This window comes from Gallus gallus, chromosome 2, assembly GCF_016699485.2.
Source record: "Gallus gallus isolate bGalGal1 chromosome 2, bGalGal1.mat.broiler.GRCg7b, whole genome shotgun sequence".
NCBI classification, from domain to species: Eukaryota; Metazoa; Chordata; class Aves; order Galliformes; family Phasianidae; genus Gallus; species Gallus gallus.
Window position 1 is genome coordinate 25256703 of NC_052533.1, and position 21817 is coordinate 25278519.

The window sequence follows — 21817 nt, forward strand, 5'->3', positions numbered from 1 at the left end:
GGAAAACTCAATTATAAGAACCCACGGCTATAGTAAAGCACTTGTGAATGTTGACACTAAAGCTTTTTCTGCTTAATGTTTTAATTAAATACCTAGAAGCCAACTACTCTCCTCAGTCAGCATCGAAGCAGTACTTCTCTATGGATAAATGTTTACAGCAAAAGCTCTGCTGAGGGTTTCAGCAAACAATTCTTAGAGAACTGAGAAGGCTTTCAGCTGAGGCACTTGAGATCAAGAAAGCACCAGTGATTAGAAACTAGCAATACAATAACAGGACAATTTAATCCACCCAAATGTCAGTCTCTGGTTTACAAGTTGGCAATCCCATCTTCATCTGCAGACAAAAGGGCACTGGTTAGTCATCTGTTTAATTCTCTTGCTGCAGCATGTCATTTGGATGTTGAAGGAAAATCCCTTGATTCACTCTGCCATTTCTGACAGTCTCCCTCTAGACCACATTAATAAGCTTTTTAGAGAAGTGAATGCAGAATAATCAGCAGGCAGCCTGAACTCAAAATGGAGACAGAACAGACAGCAGAAATGCCTTCTTCCCTTTGTAGTTATGGTGCATAGGTGACCCTTTTCTCACAGAACAGCAAATAATTTAAACTAAGATTACCTTTGAAAGCCACAGCGTAATTAACCATTTTATGCATGTGATGGCTGCCTAGCTTCAAAACCTGATGCTTTGTAAAGGAAAAGATTCAGCTGCATTTGAGTTAGATTTATGAAACATGCTAACAATAGAGCAGACAGATAGAAAGGCTGCTTGGCATCCTGGAATACCTGGGGAATTTCACTCAGAAAACAAACATGTTACTCTTTAATGTAGGCTCACATCTCATTATAATATCACAAGTCGAATGAGACACACTTCGCCTTTGTAACTGTGTTGCCAGGAGGCAGGTAAGTGTTGTGCTACAGACAGTCCTGCAAAGATCTGCGTGATTTTAATATATTTTGAAAGCAAATAATTTGTTAGATAATGGGGGCCTTGCTGTGGATATTTCCTGTTTTTCTCTATTAAAATTTTCTCTGCTGCTGGCTGTAAATTGAAATTGTCAGTAGCTTTGTTTAACCTATTGTGCACTGGCTTTTTCAAGATGCAGCTGAAAAACAAAATATTCCAGGGTACCCTTATTTTATTTTGAGAAGTATTTGCTGGTAAAACATTACTAAACACTGAAAATGAGTAAGCAGAAGCCTTGGAGTCCCCCATACTCTTTTTCTTTTGCTTGCAGATGAAAGAAATAAGCACAGTTTAAAATTAAGCTCAAGATATTCACATACAGACAAGAAAAGTGAAAGAACATTAAGAGGAGAAGGGAAAGAATGTAATCCTGTGTGATGTGGTAAGATGTAGGTATGGCTCGAGGAGGATTTTGTCAAGCAGAAAATTGACAAAACCTGCTATTAATTATTGTGCTGATGGTATCAGTAGCATTACCATAATCAAAAAGTGAGGCGTGAGCATAATTCACAAGACTCTAGGTAGCTTGGGGGTTAAATCACTTATTCTCAAAGGAGAATTTAAGCAAAAAAATAATTAACTATAAGAGAGAACACAAGAATGCTTTTATGTATACCATGTAGCCAATAATATCTCAGTAACAAATTCAAACATACTGTCTCATTTATGTGTGAAGGGATAGATGAAAGGAATCCTTATGTATCAACAGCAGCTACCAGGAAAGAGGACTGGATCACACTTACCCCACAGGTAATAGAGAAGAATCTTGGATACCTTCCTTTACATTATTTTATTAGTAATTAAAATAAACACGACCTCAAACAAACAAACAAACAAAAAACAGTGTAGACACTTTGCAAACAAATACTAGCATAAAACTCCTTCTAGAAACAGCTTAAATCTTAAAGCACCAGGGAATGTAGGAAAGGACTGTATCAAAAAGAAAAGTGATAGATTATTTCTTTTATGAAGTATCATTTTATCTGTTTTCTCTTTAGAGGGACAAAGAGAATAGGACACAACAGTGAAGACCCTGACAGGTAAGTATCACTGTTTTACAATAGATCTTAACAATAACATCTTCAAGAGAAGAGGTAGAAAAGTGATGGAAAGTAAGAACAGATCACCAAGTTACCCATGTAGCCTGCTTTACAGGCAGGAGGAGGATTGACTTTTTACACAGGTAGATAGTGATAGCACAAGGAGAGAGGGACTTAAACTGAAAGAGGGGAGGTTTAGGTTTGATGTTAGGAAGAAATTCTTCACTTAGAGAGTGGTGAGGCCCAGGAACAGTCTTCCCAGAGAAGATGAGGATGTCCCATCCCTGGAGGCGTTCAAGGCCAGACTTGATGTGTTCCTGGGAAGCCTGATGTAGTGGTTGGCAATCCTGCCCATGGAAGAGAAGTTGGATCTAGATGATTTTGAGGTCCCTCCCAACCCAAGTCATTCTATGATTCTATGAAATTTAAACTGTTGAAGAGGCTAGGACAAATTCACAGTCGTTGCATGCTATCAAGCCATGTTATATTGAGAATCAAACAATGAAAAATCAGTGGTAATAATCATCTGCGTGGTTATATAAGAGAAATGGATTTGATAGGATATTTATGGTAAATGTCCTAATTAGAATACATACAGGTTTTTTTGTTTGTTTGTTTATTTGTTTAGTAATCAGACAGACAAGTTCATCCTTTTACCACTTTAAGCAAACCATGTATTTTCCCTGCAAGTCCTTTTCCCTGTAGGGCTGCAGAAACAGTAACCAAGGAAGGCAATGAATATTGCTCTTGATAAACAGAAAGTGCTTGTTAATGCCCTTATTACAAGGCTCTGTTGGCTCAGAGTAATTTTGATAGAATGAACTGTAAATAAATTTCTCCATTTGCAAGGAAACCTTGGATAAAAATTTATAATATTCCTAGTGAAAAGCAGTATTGGAGGAGCAGAGGCTGAAAACTTTCCTAAGTTTATTTTGAACTGCTTGTAGTTTCAAGATTTCTGATATGTTAATGAGGGAATAAACTTATACAAAAGTGTTATAAATCCCAAAATTTATGTGTTTTTTAAAATCCATACAACAGTATTACTTGGTAAAATAAAATATTAAAATGAACAATCATCACTGAAGGGAGAACTTTGAATAGTATCAGGCAGGTCTATGTAACAACGTTAAATGTGAATTTGAGTAGAGAAAAAAGTAATTTATGCTTCTAATATGCTGAAAGGAGTTTTAGGACTGATCGTTTTTGTATCAAAAGCTGGCAGCTGTTGTAGCCTATATTTCAAACTAAAAATGTTTTATTCTCTTTGAAATTCAGCTATGACCTTCTGAATGTTTATAAATCACTTTTGCTACCTGTTTCAAAACTGATGCCAGTAAAATGATTTTGATTAGTCAGTCCCCAAATTGTCTTGGAAATTCTGTACTTCTTCAGTAATAACAGGATTCCCATCTGTCTGTACATAAAAGCACCACATTCCTAAGATTGGAAAGAACTTAGAACTTACTTGGAATTTGCTGGTTTGGATTCAAAATGGCCAACAGCACAAGAAGCAGTTGTGCAATGTTCTATCATGGCATCTTCATGTATACAGAAACCGACAACAAACAGATGGTAAAAGGTGGTTAATTGATTTTTTTTTGACAAAAATCAAGTGAAATACATTTGATTTGTACAAACAAAGTGAAAACTAGCAAAACTGCAAGAGGAAAGACATCTAGACAAGAAAGCCTTTCAGAGAGCCTAAGGCTGGTAGTGACATCTAGAAGAAAACATCCTGCATTTGTTGCAGCAATGTGCTGCTTTTAAAGCATCACCAGGGGACAGTTTAGAGTGGTCTAGGACAATGGGTGAAAGAGAAGCATTTGAGAATTTGAGGTCAGAACCGCACTATCCTTCACAGGATACTACTGAATTATTTTGGGATAAATGTTACACTTTAAGCTCAAGGTAAGTGTCTGTGTTCCTTGGGCTGTTACTATTATTGTAGAGGTCATTGGACCTGACCCTTCTCCATAATAATAACAGTGTTGTATTTTGAAGTATCTATAGTCAGCTGAATACAGCAGTTTAGAATCATAAAAATCACGGAGACAACTGCAAAATCAAATTTGCTTTAGAGGCATAAACCTCTAGTTAAATTAATTTTTTCCCACTTACCAATAATGTAAAAGACAGTACTGGAAGACTGGGGTATTGCATGACTCAAGAGCCATTTTTGACTTCAGGAAACTAAACCAGCAATGCATAAAAATTGGGTCTCTTTCTGCTTTCTTTCTTGTAACCATGTTTAAATTAAAAGCCATAAATACTGTTCCTGAAATAAAACTTCTCTCACAAAAAAAGATTTTAAGTCTTTGTTAAGTCCAATATCTTGAGAAAAAGGCGTGACCATTTGAAAGCAGCTGCAAATGCCTGTGAAATGAAAAACCTCTGTCTTATGTATGAAGAATATAAACTGTGCCATTCCACTTGCTAAATACTCAAAGCCATCCTTCTCTACTCTTTTCCTCATTATTTTAATTAAATATGCTCAAATTGACTTTGACACAGGGTGTGAAAAAATGAAATCATTGGTATTTCTTGCACAGGATCATGCTTAAGCGGGATGGTTAGCTGCTGTCCAGCCAGTGACAGTCACAATCTCCAGAGCAACAGTGACTCCAGCTGGATTGATTGAAAGTCCCTGAAGCACTTTTCATTGGATCCTTACACCCAAATGGCTCACGGTTCTATATGATCAGTTCTACATCTGCAAGAACGCTACCCACTGAATATTTACAAGTGTGGTTTCCATGTACAATTTCATCAGTTCTAAGGCTGGAAATGTCTGGAGGAGTTTCTTTAATGATCAAGGTCTCCACTCAGGATATTAATACATTTAAACGTGCAGATAGGCACTATCTAATAGTGTCTATGGACTAGGTACAACATACCCTGTCTATCCCTTCTGAAGAGCCCATGTGTATGACAGTTGTGAGATTCATCCCACCATGTTTCCTGATAGCAACCAGATCAAAATTTTCCAAGCACATCATGGTTTTCAACTCCTCCTGCTTATCTTCCATGCTGTGTATTAGTGTAAAGGCTTTGATCTAGGACTTAAACTGATCTTTTTACCTAGACAGCTTGCAAAAATATTACTTTGTTTATCTTCCTACATGATATCTTCTATGCTCTTTTGTACTAGTAGATGAATAAAGTTGGTATATATGCTGAAGTCCTAATACTCTGCTTTAGGTATGGTAAAACAAAATCAGACATCATTTGCTATCCCAATTCTGAGGACCACTCTGAAAATAATTCCTCCTATTTTATTATGTTGGCCCACAACTTCAGAAACAGATATTGGTGCCTTGCAGTCAGATCTTCCCACCAGTACCCCATCTTGTTTCCATGCAACAGATGACAGCAGAGGAGCAGTCTGACAAAATGGCATCTGACATGGAAGTGTATATGAAGCAAAGGTGTGTCATTAAATTCCTGCATGAGGAAAAAATGGCACTCACTGACATTCACTGATAGTTTACTGAACATTTTTCAAGACCATACAGTGGATGTGAGGATGGTGAAGTGGTGAGTGGTACAATTCAGCAATGATGCCATCATAGCAGCTGTGAAGCAGTGGGTCACCTCCACTGGTGCAGATTTTTACAACCACATCATGCAGACTCTTGCTTTCCACTGTCTAAAATAAGACAGTGGAAAGCAAGTGGTGACTATGTTGCAAATGAGTGCTTTGAATACAAGTGTTTTGTAGCTGAGATTTCCTCTATCAAATAGCATTATTGTGCCCTTTGTTGCAGTTTCTATGGAAATTAATAGGAAGCATTACTTTCAGAGCTACCTACGTACAACCATTTCAGATGTAATTCTTTTGAATTGCAAGTCTACCTGTTCAAGACTACCCTATCGCTCAAGTAAAAAAAAAAAAAAAAAAAGAAATACCTGAGCAAAACAAATTGGATTTGGTCTGTGGTTTCTGAAGCATCACATGGAGGGAAATTTTCTTGTACTTACTTTTATTTATTTAGTTATTTTAAATTAATGACTTAACATCTATGAGTCTTGATCAGAACTCTTCAGCCTCCAGCTGAATGAAATTGTTGTTCCTTGCTTAGAATAACCTGTTGCTTAAGACAAAGCACAAGCTGGCCTCCTTCTTATTGTAATTAACTTCATTTTATATTAATCAAGCATGGCTGTTTCTTCTGATAGTATATAATAAAGGGATATAGTCAGTTTTTTAATTGTATTGCTGTTTTGCTTTGATATATTTCAAATACAAATAACACAAAACATACTTATAAATTAATGTTATTTGGTAATATTGGAACCATTTCCAAGTATAGAAACATAAGTAATGAAATTACCTTAATTCTAATGCAGACCAATAAAACAGAAAGTAATCTTATTATGAATTACATACAGTGTTTTAGGATGAGCAAAGATTACTATTTTGGAAGATTGTATTATATTTTTTGAGCTAACCTCTGCATTTTCTCAGCAAGAACTTATTTGGTGTAAAAGACACAGTTTAAAAATAGTGTGTTATGAAACAGTCATTTTTTCTTGCCCTTGCACATCTCTAATTGACTAACTACTTTAACCTCACCTTCTAAATGTGGGAAGGCTACTGAGAAAATGAAAATGATTTTCCCAAAATCTAAATTGAGAGGAAGATGACTGTGATTAATTTTACCTACTCCCCCTTTCCTATCACACATGTGCAACCTGTATTTCCAAGTGATTTATATACTAAAGTGGTCCTTGATGCTTTACAGTTAAATGAGGATCCTATTGTTTCGAGAAGAAAGCACTTGATTTTCTGTGAGAATATACAGTGAGAATATACAATTACAAAATAAGCAAACAACAACAACAACAACAAAAAAAAAAAAAAAAAAAAAAAACATGTGCCTTGCCAATAAACAGATAAAACCTGGATTAGAATTAGAATTACTAGAAACACAAAGGTTGGAAAAGACCCACAGGATCATCCAGTCCAACCATTCACCCATCACCAATGGTTCTCACTAAACCATTAGAAGCACAACTGTGCTTATTGGAATTTGAAACTTTACATAGAAAATTCACATCCTACCAAGGTGAAGTTGAAACATTTTAGTCTTCAGAAATTCACATAGCTGTCTTCAAATTCCTCTTCAATTACCAGGATGAACAAGAAGGACTAACTTCGGAAGTACGTTACATATTTCCCATGCATGTAATTGTCAAATAAATAACTAAACAAAATATGTGAAATAGACACATTGTTACAATACTACTTTTTTCCTTCCCCTCTTACCCCAGTTCAACTTTAACAAATTACATTCTATGGGCACATTCATCTGATAAACAGAATGAAAAAAAAAAAAGAAAGGTAATGAAGAAGGAACACTTAAATTTGAAGAAAAGTTGTAGCTGGAAAAACTCACAAAACTTTCAGACAAAGCAACAGTCTTTCAGGTGTGAACAATAAATACTATTACTTCAACAGTAAAATAAGCAGACATTTAAAATTAGAGATCGGTAAACAGTAACCTATACTTTTCAAGGAAAAACATAGACGGGACTATCAGAAACAATGTTCTTTCATGATATATAGAAATGAGTGCAATTTGTGGCAATATTAGAATGCTCCTGCTGTGGGTTCCATCAAGTTGTGAGACTGATTAATCAAGAATGAATGCATTTGAGCACGTCTGAGGTACCTGGGCTTTGGAAAAGGCAAACTGCTAAGGCACTGGCTGTTCTGAGTTAAAGATATTTCAGTGCTTGCTTATATGACTTTAAAGTAATCATCAGAGATAAAATTGAATTGCGAAAATAGGGAAGAAACAAAGGCTGACATAAAGCTTACATGGCAATACAGCTTGGAAATTGCTCAAAATGATGATTAATATTAAATTTTACTCTTACTTATTTTGTTCTTGGAAGATTTTTGTTTAAACCATTCCAGAAGTAGAAATGAAATGCCTCAAATGTGGAATCGTGAAATCTAAAATTTGTCGATGCTGTACATCCTTCTTATCTGAAAAAAAAAAAAAAAAAAAACCCTAAAATTGAATAACCCTATCCTCTGAATTATGTAAGAATAGAAATTCTACTTATTGTAACTATGAACAGAAGGTATAACTCTACCCTAAGGATGGAAAATCTACTCATTGTAACTAAGGACTATGTTTTCACAGTGACCATTAAAAGGTCATAAAAAGCTGTTGATGATGCTCAAGTTTTCTTTCCTTGCTTGAAAGTAAATATGAAAGGAATATGAACGCAAATTTTTAATATGAAAAATTCTTTTTCCACTTTAGAGCTAACACTACATGGAATGAGTAGCCATTTACATGATGATTGAAGATGGAAATGAATATGAACAGATCCTGCTTCTATTTATCTTATCTATAAATAGTATAAAGCAGATAGAGAGATGTTTAAGCAGATGACCATTAATACAGGAGTACAATGCTTAACTTTCTTAACTACAGTGTTTCATTCTGTGATCTTTCCAGGGTGTACAATAACATAGCAATAAGTGTGCATGCAGTTAGAATAAACTAAGCTATCTCAACCAGGTGCACAGAGAGGCACATTGTTTTTATTCATTATTTGAAATGAAAAGATATAGACATTCTAACTTGACAAATGGTAGCATCAGAATATGTTATAAATACCTCAATTCTTTTTAATTGCTCAGATCTTATACAAAGACCTACATTAAAATTGATAGAACTGTTCTGTTCTTAAGGCATACTTCTGAGAGTAAAGACAAACAAATGACCAAAGGAGGAAGAACTGATGAAGAAATCACTTCCAGTCAGATATTAAAATTCTAGGATGACCTATATGTTCAAAACATTCAAGTTTCGTGATAGAAGAAAGATATCATACCTGTCAAAGAGAAGGTGTCATTTGCAAACAGGAGAGAAGTTGATACATTTTTTTTTTCAATCAAATTATCTTTACTTAAAGAAGAGATCCATGCATATTCTTTCAAATTACATTAAAATCTTAAATAATGCACAGGCTATAGCCTATGTTACCAAATTTTCAAGAGGAAACACATATACCTCCAAATACACAGTCTGTGTTAGCTACAAAAAGATATTGTGTTTAATACTGAAGAACCAGACCAAATTTTAATGTTGTGAGCTTTAACGTTTGCATGCTTGTTTTTTGGGTTTTATCTATATCTCACTAGGAATTACAGTCACGGGCAGAATGAGAGTTTTAGGTATTGATGGAAAACTTCCTAGCCACTTAGAAGAGAGAAAAACAGCTAATCTTCCTGAGTTCTCTAATCCCACAGTGGAGTGGTACCAACAGGCTATCATAGCAGTAGTGCATATGTTTAGCTCTTGATTACATTTGGGGAAAAAAAAGAGAAAAGTTTATAATTTTTTAATTAAGTACTCTATGTTATTAAGATAACTATTTTAGTGAGAAATACAAAAGCTGAATCTTCATATTTTGCTTTATGTCTACTACTCGTCTGGTTACTTGTAGAGTCTTACTGTTTACTCTGACAAAACAAAATGTGAATAAACAAAGTGCAAAAGAAGAACATTTTATCTAATCTTCTCTTGGTAGATACAATTACAAATAAAGATTTTTAAGAAAATGAAGAAAAAACCCACAAGCACAACACATCTCCTTCAAAATTCAGTTGCCATAGAATGCCAAGCTGCAAATACACTAAGCTAGTGTGTTTCTACCCCTTGCTTGTTTAAGGGAAACACATTTTGCATGGTGGAATAACACTGTCATCTTAATGTAATCATTTTAAAGGAAGACAAAAAGTTAACACTAGAGAAAATAATAAACTGTGCTGCAACTTCATAGTACCTGGCAATACTAGGAAGATACGTTGCAAGAAAAGACTATAATAAGGAAGGAGACTTTTTGATCAAACCATAAAGGCAGCAGCAGGTCTGGTACTAGGTGTACTCTCATCACCCAGCAACCACTAAAACTCTGGTGTATGATCAATACTGTTTTGGCTGAAACTAGGACAATAATCCCTGAGAGACTCTGTACTTCTCCCCTCCACTAACACTCACCAAGGAGCAAATGTAAATTCAAAGTATACTACAAAAGAATCCTGAATCTCTCTATTTCCCATCTGCCCCAAGCTTGTTATCCAGTTACTAGTTTCTCATCCTTACTCTTTAAATAGAGTTGTCTTGGGGAACCTACCATCTGCCTGATGTAAACTGCCCTGTTAATTCTCACCTGGCTACAGCTGCAAAGCAGATGAGAACAAGGAGAGGGACTTAATGAATGAGTTCTGGTAAGAATCTCAGTAGGGTTCCTCTTTCAATTCAGGCCACGTTGGTAGTTAGCATGACAACAAGCTGTTACCACCTAATGATTTCAGTTCCTTCAGTAAAATAATGCCTGTGATCTCAGTATGCTTTAGACTGGACAACTTAAACTACATTTCTGTTTCATAAACCCTCTCCTATGTTGCAAAATTCCAAGAAAAAAAATAACAAAATAAGGCTTCAGTGTAGAAACAGCTAATTCTAATGGAAAAACCCATTAATTACCTCTATATACTGAGGTTAAAACTAAAGAGATAAGCAAACCCTCTTTTATTTAAATAACCTATAGCTTCTTGAAAATGATCTTCTTTAAAAAAATAGAGAAAAGATAGTTGCAACATTACAGAACGGTGAATTCATTTTTACACATTTTCTTGCTGTTAAGAACAATACAAAATCTGGGATAATGGCATACATGTGTCATAGGGAAATGTCAAAAGAATTAATTTGAACAAATGGATGTCATTACAAGAATTTGAATGGCTAATGAAGAATCAAGGTAAAGATAATACTTGAAGTATGACGTATGAAAAAGGTGAAGCACTTTACAATGGATAAAGGTGTAGAACCCCATGTAAGGAGTAATTGGAGAAACTATGGCCATTTTCTTCTAGAACGAAAACAGGAGTATAACAGGTAAAATTCTCTACGTTATATCAGAGTCAGTTACTTTTGAGCTTTTCTTTGCATAATTTTATTTGGGTAGCAAGTGCTACCCAAGAAGTTCTATTCTAGTCCACACCTTGTTCAGAAGTTTGGGATGCTTCTGCCACCCCCTTCTAAGACCACAGTTATCTTGATACGAGCTTCTGGAAAACTATGCTATCTAGGCATTCTTGCTTGAGTGAATAAATCTTTGTGAAAATTGATGATTCTGAACAGGACATTTCTGTTTTAAGGCTGGAATGTCCCTGTTCTCTACCAGAGATAAGCCTGCTAAGGCAGGAGTACTATATTGCTACTCATTATCTACTCTCATGACTTTCTGAAAATAAATATTTTTATGAAGGGAGAACTTCCTCTCGGTCTCACATACAGAGAGTGTTTCTTAAATCAGTCTTCTTTTCCCTGCTGATTAAACTGAACAATAAACTCCTAATTAGGAGGTTCTGAAAGTTCTTTTTTTTTTTTTTTTTTTGATGTTTCTTCTGGAAGTTATTCACTGGAGATGATAGGGCAGTGAGGGTTCTTCTGAGTCATCCCCAGTGCCCAAGCTATTACTCAGAATACAAAAAATGTACAGAAAAGGACTAGTTAGATTTGGGACCTACCTTTACAACACTGTTACCCCAGAGATGAACTCAATTAATTAAAAAAGTTATTTCTCAGGAAGTGTCTTAAAAGGTTGTTTGAACTTAAAACTCAGGCTGTGTTGGTATTCAGACCATACCTATTCTCTACATTATTTGGGGCCATGCTTTGAAGTTTCCCCTTTCTCCTGGGTATTCTAGCCGATATATTTCATTGTGAAATGAAAGTGAAAAAAAAAAAAAAAATACTGTATTATCATACTACATGTGTCAGGCTTTAAAAATTAAAAGGAATATTAAAAAGACATATTCTCTTATTAGAGATGAATACAGTTGTAGATAAAATGACAGTTGTTTTGTTTAACTTACGATTTCTTTTATCTTGTCTTAGATTTTCTGAAATACTAATATTTTATCTTCCATTTTTCAATATGTGTCTGCTATTCAAAAGCAGCAGAATTGACTACTAGAAGAAAAGGGTATGTAATCAGACTTGCCATTTCTCTTTTCCATACCTACTCTGTCAAATTTCATACATGTGCATGTGCAGAATTATGCTTTTAATTGCTTTGTGGCAGAATATATTGATTTCTTCCGAGTTAAAAGATACCTGCATTATGACTCTGCCCTTACCAATCCCATCAACTTTAGAAGATATGTTTCAATGACACCTGGGAGAAAGCCCAGCTCCTTAGATCAGACTGTCCTGAGTACATTAATTTTTATACTTTTGACTGTTTCATGTCCTAGCTGATCCTTATCACAGTTCAAAGTTTTAATGATCATTAAGTTCATTGCAGGCTGATAAAGTAGCTAGATATTTTAAACAGTCAGGTTTTACTTGAAAGAAAATTTGAAAATACAGTAGATTTGAAATTCATTTTAAAATATGATGATTTTGTTGAGGAACAGTTTCTATATATAGATGGTGATACTGTTCTCTCCCCCCACCCCGGAATATCAGAGCAGTCTTTCTCAGCTCAAAAAACCACAAGTGCATTAGTTAGTGGTGTTTACTATTTTGTCCCATGAGGGTCTTCCAGAGAACCACCATTTTCTCTGATCTTTTACTTTACTAAAAGCCTCGGTGGGAATGTAATGAAGAAAACTCCTTTCCTCTATAGTGCACCATCTTTCTTAATCTTTATTACTTATCAGGGTCCAGCCAGATCTTACTCTTCAGATCAGTGGGCTGAGAGTGGTAAACTCAGCCTTCCTCCTGTTTCAGTCTTCACTAGGGACAGTTCCAACTACCTTCTCCAGAAGTGAATGTGCTCAGCTACTCACAAAACTCATGCTGCCACTTGTCTTATCCATGTTGCCACATGGGAAAGGCTTTCTAAAAGCACTGCTGGAGATGAAGTGTGTAATAAAAATGCCTGTAGAAATGACTACAAGGCCAAAGAAAACAGTCATGAATTCAGCTCCTAAGGATCTTCTCGCTTAATGATTGAAGTTCTGTGGCCAGTGAAAGACCGTGCAAGGCAGGCAGGTGGAAGTGGTAGAAAAGAGTACTCCAGATCTTCCTTCCAAGACAACAGTTTTGAGTGTGTAATTGTCCTAGCAGTGTCTTTAAAGAACAAGTAGGCCTTTGTAGCCATTATCTAATCTGAAGTGCAAATTAAGGTTTGGATAGAATGTGATGTAATTCATATGTTTTTTGCTATGTCAACATTTGCCACAATATCTATTTCCCTGAGAAATACTTTTTGTAGGAAGAAGTGACCTGAGGTTCTGTTTAAGCATCTATTAAAATCCTTATATCTCATCTTCAAGTTCATTCATTGTGTTTTAAGGGAGTTACTTATATTGTTTCTGAAATATTTGTTATTACATTATAAGGCAATTTATATTTTATTATCATGTGCCATAATGGCATATGTTACAGCACAGTGAAACAAGGTTAGATAAGTCATTAATATTTCCTGGATTTCAGTCTGAAACTCAAAAGTATCAACAATGCTTCTTTGGTTTAAATGTTTTGATTCTACAACGTTTTAGAAACTTCATGCTAAAAAACATCTGTATGTTCTGTTCTCTATAGTCTATCATGAAAAATTTGATACAATACTGAAATAATGTGTACACATGTATACACATATAAAGTGATGCTCTGTAAAACCAGAATTATGAGAAAGAGAATAATATTGCACATAATGACTGCAATTAGTATCACGTTTGTGAGGTAGAGATGTAAGAGAAATTGCATATGTAGGTGTTTCTGTGCATGCAGAAGAGGAATGGAGATTACAAACTAGATTAAAAAAAAAGTCCACTGCCATTAGTATTGAGGAAAACTGTCAAAAGTGCCAGCTTCATCATTTACTTCAGCTGTGCACCTGTAAGTGCCACCTGGATTGTCTGTCACTGCAGCAGTTTCAGAAAGGTGTGAATATTCAACCAGTGAGTATTCTCATGCTATATCTACTAAATATTCTAATTACTTTTGCTGCTAATAAATGGCTGAGGAAATAAAATGCCACTAGGATTTGGCTATGTGAGTAAAAAGGGTTGCAGTGGTTAAGAGTAACTTCATCTACTGTGCCAATAGATGCATCAGTAGGTTGCATCAAGCAATCAAATAAGGATTAAAGAAAAAGTCACAGTGGTTTTAATTTTCTTAGTTTGACTGCTTGACATTGCAGAAAACAGCTAATTCAATCTTTTTCTAAAAAGAATAACTTCAGAAAGTTTAACATTTTTGATAAGTCCAGCTGAAACATGAAATGCAAACTCCTTAAAGTTTCTTTATATTTTCTGTTACTATGGAGGGATATAATGAAATATCTTTTTCCCCAGAGAACAACAGTTATTTCAAAACCAGGTAATGTGATATTAATATATAATAAACGAACAAAAATTCTAAAGAGAAGAAATAAAAATCAGATGACTATGTTGGATATCAGGAAAAGGTTCTTTACTGAGAGGGATTTGGGCACTGGAACAGGCTCCCCAGGGAAGTGTTTGTGGCACTGAGCTTGCCAGTGTTCAAGAAGCATTTGTTCAGCACTCTCTCACATACAGTCTGATTTTTGGATAGTCCTGTGAAAAGCTAGGAGTTGGACTTGATGATCCTTATGAATCCCTTCTAGCTCAGAATATTTCATGATTTTATGGTTCTACAACTGTTCCTACACTGATGCAGTCAGTCTTTATCTTTCTCTGAGATCTTGCTCCGTAAATCTTCCTAGTTCAATCTCTTGGCTATTCGACCTGAAATCTCTTCCAAATTTTTAAGGATGAGGTGAGTCCTGCTTCTGTTTTCCACTGTTTCTGTCCACTTGGGTCTCTTATTTTCCGTGGTCTTTCTTCTTGCAAGTGAACAGATTTGAAACCATAAATAATCTATAGACTGACTCCTTAGACTGCTACTGAAATGATCCTAAGACTCAGCATATGCTTTAGGAATTAGATTTACATTCTGAAAAAGTAGAGAGAAGGTTATCATAATGGCAAACAGAAGTGCAGGAGGATTTACTTTTGTGAAGAACTTTAAAGGCATCAATAAGATTGTGTGTGACATTAAGGGAAATGCATAACAGAATGGAGGAATTCAGTGCAAAGTATAATATAGTAAGATCATCTCAACAATTACATTTTTGTTGTCTGCAGTCTAACGCTCAGGAACATACAGAAACCACAGGATATGCAGTACCATAACTGTAACAGAAGGATACTAGAGCACAGATAAAAATTTGACCTGTAAGTAAGAAAACACAGGAATACATCTGTCTGTAAATAATGAGGGGAATAACCAGACACACTCAGATGAAAGGGGGATTATGGAAAGGACATTTGTTTGTATATCAAAGTAGCAATATTTAGGTTATGCTTTAATTTATGTTTGCGGCTTAATTAATCCATTAGAAAGATCAGAATTTTAAAATATTATGGAAGAAGTGACAAGATTTATACACTATATATGCTGTCTGAGCAAGAAAAGAAAAGGAAACAAATGAAGTTATAGAAGTCAGAAACAAGTGTATACTGTTAAGCACTGCAGAGTGTGTCTGGAGAGACTTGTAAACTCCTTTTATTCATCCAAATTAAGCAGAAAGCTTTCAGTAAGACTGAACAGGGGAATTTCTTCTGTGTGACACTTTTCTTAGAGCTGTATTTATCATAAAGAGAGAGCCATACTCAGGCAGTAATGTAGACACTAAGTTTGACATGCAAAAACAACCTAAGGAACTAAAATAATTTCAAGCAATTGAATATTTATTATTAAATAATAAATGTTACTAACTCGCATGGAAGACTTGATAGAGTTTAAAATAAACATTTGCAAGAGTATTCTGCATTGTGCGCCCCTTAATATTTTCTGCATATTTTCAACTAGTAGTCTGTGCAACTAGATTATTTCTTTCCACTGTGTTGTATTGAAAAGTGAATTACACTTTAGGTCATAACTTGTAATTGTGCTTTCCAGTGTGATTAGTGGAAGACAACAAAATGGGGAAAAACTGATAATAACACAGTTAAAGTGTGTCTTTGAAGACAAAGCTTGTACCCACTGTGCCTGCATGGAGCAACGTTACATGGTATTTCCTTCCCAATTAATAATGTGATGAAGAAATTTTTAGAAGATGTGATATATCTTCTCCTGGAAACTTACAGCAGCTCCCTATTCTCCCTTGCTGTTGACAGGTATCTTCACGAGACCCTTTCCACCCCTAATAGAATGCAGGCTACTATTTGCGAAACTAGTATGAAGACAGAGATTTTCTTCATTCCTTGCTTGCCTAAACAGATATGTCACAAGCTAGTAAGAAAACTCAATCTAGAGCTGATAGGCATTTCATAATTAAACTTTATAAAAAGAATTTCCAGGTAAAAATAATGTTCTTTACGTAATCAGGATGTTCTTTTTTTTATTATTGTTTTATTATTTATTATGGTTATTATTATTTACTATTTTTCTAAAAAAAATACAGAGTCATTATCAGATTTTTTTTGCTGGCTTGAACAACTAATACTGACTTGTAATGAATTAGAACATTTCTAAGCACTCAGTTCCAAAAAAGAGAATGCTGATGTCTGAATGTCCCTTTTGATGGAATCATTTAATCTTCTATCCTCTAAATATTTCATTTTGGCTTTAAATACTTTTCTATGAATTGTGAAATATGTTAATTCACTATTGTCCTATTGTCTGCCAGAGCTGCTTTACTTCTTGATTTCTTTTAATCTCAGGAGAAGCCAATAAGTTAGGAGGCAGATACATTTGAGGGTGAGTCCTTACTGTCTTTAAAGCACGTAAATGTTGCAATTGTCTAATACACAAATACTATGAACTCTAAAATTTCACTGTTAAATGTAAAATAATCCAAATACTGTTGATATGGAAATACATTTCAGCCCTATAATTAATGCAAAACATTGTTTAAAATGACTTAATGCAATGATAGTACAAAGGGGTTTCTTGATTGTCTTTAATCCCAATGAAGATTGAAATAAAATCTTAAATCACTTTTCTTCTTTTCCAAACATTTTCCTTACCTGCTTTGACAAGAAGAACAATTCAAAGAAGAAATACAATTTTGCTGTTACAAGGAGTAATATTATGCAGAGTGACCCTGACAACTGGCAAAGACTCATGGAGAAACATCACCCTCTGAAAATGAGTGCTGAGGTTTAATGCCTACCAAACACTTGAATGAATTCACCAAAAAGACTAAAGAATGTGTAAAAACCTTAGATTAAATACATGCACCATCACCTATTTTCAGATGTAATCACTCATTTTGAAGCCTCTCTGCCAGTTACCTATTTACACTTCTGTCTATAGCTATGCTAAAACATAGATGTCTTTATGGGCCTGGTCAGAAAATGTTGACTTGGCCTTCACTGAATGTTGTCCTCCTGATTAATTATTCAAATGAAATGTCTGGAGTTGTTGCAGCTTTTCTACCACTAAAATATGAGATTTTCTGTTCTCCAAACAAATAAGAGACACATTTTCTGTTTTTCAAACGCACCCTGAGGCTTTGAGCATGTGTATCAGTCACAGTTATAGTGCAAAAGGGTGGATCTGACTGATCGTGATTGAGTAAAATGCCAGCATAACTGAGTAAGATTGAAGATGACTGTGTGGATATGCTTGAATTGGCATTAGTATTAATGAACAGGACAGCAGATATCATGACATGAGTAAGTGGTCACAGCCTGGGAGTGTGGAAGTGAAAATTAGCTCACATGACTTACTATAACTCTGCATGGGTGTATGTGTGACATATGAGTGATTACTGGAAGTTAGTATTGGTGGGTGGGAATAGCAATGTCACTTTATATAAATGAGTATCCTTGACAAGGGGCAATTTAGTTTCTGCCTACAGATTTCCTGTTGGTAGAGAATAACCTACCATCTACTAGTGACAGAATATCCACCCTCTTTAGGCAATTACTACTTTCCATCAGAATATGGTATTTCTTGATATTCCTGGCACTACAGATACATATCACTCTGATTATGGTTATCTCCGGGGATTTTATTAGAAAGAGGTAGTGTATATATATATACATGTTTATGGTCTTTTAAAAAGCAATGAATGTGAAAATAGAAGAATTTAAATTTAGATACAGTATAAGCCTGTTATCAGGGTAATAGGGACTATTTAATACATCAGAAAATTTAGAATTGGAGCCTGAATGACTGTGAGAGTACACTATCCCTTTTAAAACTGCAACTGAAGGGAAGTCCAGAATAATGTTGTGGTTCCAACTTGTGCCCAGGCAATCCACTGACAGTCATGCTGATTGAAGCATAAAATATAATCCAGAGATTAAACAGTAAGGTTTGCTCTGAACTTCCTGTGGAACCTCTGGGATCCAGAATACCTGATATGGACATAGGATGGGAAGGCATGCTGTGACAGTATGCTCCCCTTTGCCGTCAGCATCCTTCTTCAGCCTGACCATTATGCCCTTACTCGGGACTGATAAAACTATCTTGCCAAATAATTTAAGTCAGTCATCTTACCCCATAAATAGTAAGTATCCCAAAAGCCTCTTGAGCTCTAATCCTAAAAACAAGACTGCATGTGACCTCCCCAGTTCTGTCTAAATATTGTGAAGCTTTGAATATAGTCTTGGAATTGATTTATGTAGAATATATACCAGAGCTGACTTACTAAAGGGTCCACCTCTTGAGGGAAGGTAAACCTCCAGAGAAGAGTGTGGTGGGTAATCCACCCCATGATAGTTCTGTAAGAAAGCACAAAACCGCTAAACCTTAGATTGTTAGCAAACATCAGGGGACACTGTTATGCTGGCACTAAGAAGAAAACAACACTGTGGAGCAGGATGGAGGTACTCTGGCCAAACCCCTTGATTATCCTGCAGGGATGGGGACTTGATACTACTGGAACTGACAAATGATCTTGTCTTCCTGAACGAGCCCAGAGCCAGCAGCTTTCTACCTTCTGGTTAAAAACACATTCTCTGAGGGAACTTCGCAAAACAAAGGCATATTTGACAAGAGTCACTCAAGATCCACCACAAATTAAGAAAATAGAGCATAATTTAAGAAAATTTATACCAAGTATAGCTGGCTAAAGATAGTTTCTGAAAAGGTGAATAGAAAAGTAGAGGTAGCCACAGATCCAGTGAGTAGTTATCTCTCGCTTTACAATCTGTATAATGAATAGGCATCAGCAGACTACCATAAGACATCATATAACTCCATTTGCCTTTTTTAGCAGTTGCCAAAAATTATATGCTCAGCAGAAGAAAGCTAATGGAATATGTATTTTTTAACACCTGAAGGGAAATAAGCATCATATTGAATTCATGAAAATTGAATAAGTAATCTTTTTACAAAAGAGAAAAAGTTATACACTGTATTTATGTGATTTTATTCCACTTAGGTGATGTACCTACTAATTTAATGGTAATTTTCGTCAGCCATTTTAATAAGTGCCCGTGTAAGTAAGGCCCTATGTATGTCATGAGCACTATCATGCAGGAAGATGACAGATTTTATGGATCTGTCATGGCAAAAACGGCAAATTTCACAGCTTGTCATGGATTAATGGAGATGCTTAGAAAAATATAATGTCATTTATATCGATAAAAAACTGATTCTGAAATGATTCAACTTATCTTTTTCTGGAATATAAGTCTTAAAAATATGTGACAGACAGTGATATTCTGAAAGATTATGCTAAACTGGGGAAAGACAGAAAATAAAGCAGCAAATGATGATTACGACGGGGGGCTATCAGAAAGAAAATAAGAAATAATACATAAGAATGGTACTACTTCAAATCATATTCAACCTTGCAGTTCACAAGTGATCATGCCATTAAGATATGGACATGCCTTCATTTGGTCTTCACAAACCTAGAGTTTCTTTTGAAAATATGACAAAGATTTAAAATCAAAAGTACAGAAAACAGTATAGGTTATAGGGAAACCTAGAAGTAGGGGAATTAGATAGTAATTCTATTGGGGATTTTGGGGGCAAAATGGTTGAGCTAATATTTCACCTGCTCTTTTGTTCACTTTGCCCTCACTAGCCCACTTGTAGGTGAGTGTTGTGGTTTCATGATTTCTGCTATTGATATTCTACATTATAACACCATGTAGTGCACTGGAAGTTAAAGAGTTAATGCTCCAGTTTCATAGACTGTTGATATTTCGAGGTGCATTTCTCAGAAAAAGAACTCCAGATCCCAGAATCATAGAATCATAGAATCATAGAATCACCAAGGTTGGAAAAGACCCACAGGATCATCCAGTCCAACCATTTGCCCTTCACCAATGGTTCTCACAAAACCATGCCCCTCAACACAACATCCAAACGCTCTCTGAACACCTCCAGGATCGGTGACACCACCACCTCTCTGGGCAGCCCATTCCAGTGCCTGACCACCCTCTCAGAGAAGTAGTATTTCCTAACGTCCAGACTGAATCTTCTCTGGTGCAGCTTGAAGCCATTCCCTCTAGTCCTATCACTAGTCACATGAGAGAAGAGGCCGACCCCCAGTTCACTACAACCTCCCTTCAGGTAGTTATAGAGAGCAATGAGGTTTCCCCTGAGCCTCCTCTTCTCTAGACTGAACAATCCCAGCTCCTTCAGCCGCTCTTCATAAGGCCTGTGCTCCAGACCCCTCACCAGCTTTGTTGCCCTCCTCTGGACACGCTCCAGGACCTCCATGTCTTTTTTACAGTGAGGAGCCCAAAACTGGACACAGTACTCGAGGTGCGGCCTCACCAGTACTGAGTACAGGGGGATAATTACTTCCCTGTTCCTGCTGTCCACACTATTTCTGATACAAGCCAGGATGCCATTGGCCTTCTTGGCCACCTGGGCACACTGCTGGCTCATGTTCAGTCTAGCGTCAATCAACACCGCCAGGTCCATTTCCTCTACACAGTCTTCCAGCCTCTCTGCCCCAAACCTGTAGCATTGCCTGGGGTTGTTGTGGCCAAAGTGCAGGACCCGGCATTTGGTCTTATTGAACCTTATCCCATTGGCTTCAGCCCAGCTATCCAGCCTGTCCAGATCCCTCTGTAGGGCCTCGCTACCCTCAGGCAGATCAACACTTCCAGCCAATTTGGTGTCATCTGCAAACTTACTGAGGGTGCACTCAATGCCCTCATCAAGGTCATCAATAGAGATATTAAACAAGACAGGCCCCAGCACCGACCCCTGGGGAATACCACTCATGACCGGTCGCCAGCTGGATTTAACTCTATTCACCACCACTCTCTGGGCTCAGCCCTCTAGCCAGTTCCTTACCCAGGCAAGAGTTTATCTGTCCAAGCCACGGACTGCCAGTTTATGCAGGAGAATACTGTGGGAGACAGTGTCAAAGGCTTTGCTGAAATCTAGGTAGACTACATCAACAGCCTTTCCCTCATCCACCAGATGGGTCACTAGATCATAGAAGGAGATCAGGCTGGTCAAGCAGGACCTGTCCTTCGTGAACCCATGCTGGCTAGACCTGATCCCCCGGTTGTCCTGCACATGCTGCATGATCTCCCTCAAGACAATCTGCTCCATAATCTTCCCTGGCACCGAGCTCAGGCTAACAGGCCTGTAGTTCCCCAGATCCTCCCTGCAGCCGTTCTTGTAGATGGGAGTCACATTGGCAAGCCTCCAGTCTTCTGGGACCTCACCCGTCAATAAGGAGCACTGATAGATGATGGAAAGCGGCTTGGCTATCACCTCCTCCAGTTCCCTCAGCACTCTTGGGTGAATCTCATCCAGTCCCATGGACTTGTGGCAGTCCAGTTGGAGTAGTACGTCTCTGACTGTTTCCTCCT

The 21817-nt window shown here is 36.5% G+C and overlaps 1 long non-coding RNA gene across 1 annotated transcript; it reads left to right on the plus strand.

Annotated features, from left to right (window-relative positions):
- The first annotated feature begins 328 nt into the window (after positions 1–328).
- Positions 329–8244, plus strand: LOC124417799. Its single transcript, XR_006938634.1, has 3 exons — positions 329–906; positions 1969–2010; positions 4563–8244. It is a non-coding gene; the product is annotated as an uncharacterized LOC124417799 (long non-coding RNA).
- Positions 8245–21817: the final 13573 nt, after the last annotated feature.